This window comes from Erythranthe guttata, chromosome 8 (assembly GCF_056151865.1).
Source record: "Erythranthe guttata isolate IM_541 chromosome 8, IM_541, whole genome shotgun sequence".
Classification (NCBI taxonomy): Eukaryota; Viridiplantae; Streptophyta; class Magnoliopsida; order Lamiales; family Phrymaceae; genus Erythranthe; species Erythranthe guttata.
This window is the reverse complement of record NC_142540.1, coordinates 12,629,407-12,632,914: the sequence shown is the minus strand read 5'-3', so window position 1 is coordinate 12,632,914 and position 3,508 is coordinate 12,629,407.

The window sequence follows — 3,508 nt, the reverse complement described above, 5'->3', positions numbered from 1 at the left end:
TCTGCCAGAATAGGCGAGAATCTCGGATGCATGGAATTCGACTTGTCCAACGAATTCTTCTCTTTCTTTTCTTCCAATTCCAAACCACGGACTCTTCAAAGGCCTGATTCAAGCCTTTATTCTTTAATCCCAACACGAACGGCTCCATTAATCTCACTCGCTTTCCCTTCTTCCAATTCTTTGTCTTGGAGCTTGTGCGAAGAGTTCTTTAAGAACTCTTCGAACATATCGGTGGATTCCGTTTGTTCACCCCGACTTATTAATAGATCTTTCACAATCAATTGTGGCGTCTTCACATACCAAGGTTCTTGCCTCTTTATAGGCAACAGGTCGCGGTTCCACCCCTTTGAATCTGTATTTTTGGATGTTTTCGATCTTGCTTCCGCGTAGGGTATTAGGGTCTCGTAACAAGTTCTACGGGGTTCGTATCACCTTAGGTGGATCTACCAAGGTCCACACCTTGTTGGAGTACATGGAGTCCATCTCGGATTTCATGGCAGTTAGCCAATGTCCCATGTCCGCATCCGATACGGCCTCATTGTATGTTATTGGATCTTGTCCAAGATCAACATGATCCTCATCATTCTCGAGGAGGAATAACCTATCCGGCATTTTCCGAACCCTTTCGGATCTACGTACCGTAGGTTAAGGAGGTATATTAGTGGATTGTTGTATTGGTTAGATTACTTGTTCTTGCGTTTGAACTTCACTTTGTAGTTCTTGAACTACTTCAAGTTCTATCATGCTGCCTTTTCTATCGGATAGAAACTCCCTTTCCGAAAAGATGGCATTTCTCGAAACAAACGTCTGTGCTTCCTTGACATAATAGAATTCGTATCCCATTGAGTCTTCGGGATACCCCGCAAAATAGCATAAGTCGGATTTACTCTCCAACTTGTCTCCCACTAATCGCTTCACATAAGCGGGACAACCCCATATCCTAATATGTTTGTAGTTGGGTTTCCGGGAATGCCAAAGTTAATAAGGTGTGGATTTAACTGCTTTGGTGTTAACTCTATTCAGCAAATACGCGACAGTGCGAAGTACATGACCCCACAAGTATGCCGGTAAGTTCGTGAACACCATCATTATGTTCTATTCCGACGTTCGGAAACTCCATTGAGTTGAGGAGTTCCAGGTGGAGTCCATTGAGATTGTATCCCATTCTCTTTTAGATAGTCAATGAACTCGATGCTCAATTATTCTCCACCACGATCGGATCACAGCTTCTTAATACTTCGTCCGAATTGCTTCTCTACTTCGTGTCTAAAATCTTTGAACTTTTCAAATGTTTCGGAGTTGTACTTCATCAAGTATACATACCCATACCTAGAATAATCGTCGGTAAAGGTAGCGAAGTAGTTGTATCCACCCTTCGCACTAACACTTAGTGGACCACATACGCCTGTATGGATCAAATCCAAAAGACCCTCGGCTCGTTCCATTTTCCCTTTGTAGGGTGACTTGGTCATTTTCCCTTTAAGGCAAGATTCATAAGTTTGTAGTGATTTCACGTCCTCCAAAGAGAAAATCCTTCACTAACAAAATCGTTCATCCTTCTTAAAGAGACATGACCTAATCTAACGTGCCAAAGTTGTGCGGGGTTTTGACCTCTCTCCTTACGTTTTGCTGATTTTCGCCTTAGGGACCCCCACTACCTTCACCCACTTCGAACTTGCAGTTTGGGAAGGGAACTCTTTCCCTTCTCTTCTTTTCGGAAGAACTCTTCTTTTGAGAAGTAGCAGCAATGAGAACGGACTTCTCTTTCTTAATGGTGGACTCGAAACTGACCAACATGTTCATTAACTCATCCAAGGGAGGATCTAGTTTGTTCATGTTGAAGTTCACTATGAACGATTCATAGGAACTAGGAAGAGACAACAAGATCAAATCCAACGAGAGCTCGGCCGGGAGGGTGACATCGAGATTCACTAGCTTTTCAAGGAGAGTGATCATTTTGAGACAGTGCTCGTGGACCGAAGTCCCTTCGCGCAGTCTCGCCGTGATCAACTCCTTTGTAGCAGCGTACCTCGATGCCCTTATATTCTCACTATACATGCTATCGAGATGAGCCTTTATATCGAAAGCATGCATGTGAGACTCATATTTCCTCGCAAGCGCGGGTTCCATGGCGGCTATCATATAGTACCTAGCATGTGTGTCATCTTTCTTCCATGCTTCATAATTTTCCTTTTCAGCATCAGTCGCTGTGACAGGTATAGTGGCGGGAAGTCTCTCGTTCAAAACATAGAGACGCCCCTCAACGGTTAGCACAAGCTTAAGACTACGCAACCAATCTAGGTAATTAGGGCCATTGAGTTTATTGTCGATGATTGACATTATGGGATTCTTAGACATGATTATCTGAGAGGTATAGAGAAGAGGATTATTAGAGATTCGCGTTAAATGATTGTTACAATTAAATGTTTGGTCTTATGTTATTTAATTGTTCTCCCACTAATTTTATCGAGTTCCACTTCCCTCTAGTAGACAAACGAGAAAACTGATTTTTCTTAATGGGCTTTAGGTCAAATAGACAAATATAACCCGTAGTTAATCTAGCCCGATTATATTTGCCCAAAGGTAGATCACAATCAATCATATCAACAATATGACCCTAAATTAATTTTCCTCACACTTGATAATGACCTAAGTTAATCTCGCGGATATCAAATCGTCGTGTGTCAAGTCTAACCTACCAATCAAAGATGCTCATAGAACTTGATTATGCCAAACTAATGCAGTCCCTAGTTAATCTAGCCGACCACGTTAATCTAGCATTACCCTTTTCTATGGCTACCTTCATCGCTATGTCAATTGAATTACAGCTTACTTTACCATAGCATTCCCCGCTAACACGGCTTACTGCACTACTGTAAAGGGCTACACATAATCCAACCGTTGGCAGAAGGAAAGAAATAATTCAACAGATTGGGTATTTCTTTATAGCTTGAAATGATTCTTAATTAGATTAAGAATGAGGGATTTTTATTAAAAGTTTTATCTCATCAGAAGGTTCGGATAGGTCTATGTGATTCTTACATCTATGTTTCTCTAAAGGTATATGGAAACGCATATTGTCCTAAGAGGAACATACGACCTAACTACATAATTAATTACATTAATTAATTATCGGGTTTTTCAAAATAATAATAGAACCTCAACTAGCATAAATTATTCAAATAATGTTGAGGTACTACTAATTAAGTTGAACTATAATCAATATTATATATGTGTTCTATTAATTGAAATTAATTTAACAATTTAAATTAATTAATTAATCTAACACCCATTTACTAAAATAGATGATTGTTGACTCGATTATCTAATTGGGATTAATTGAAAATAATTTTCCAAAAATTAAAATCATTTTGTTTTATGTTTAATTTTAGAAATCTTAAATTTTTTTTTTTATTTTCAGTGAACCGGTTCAGCCCAACTGGTCTGATCGGTTCGGACCGAAGCGGTCCGGTTCTGCCCGGTCCAGTTGACCCAAAGCAGTGGGCCG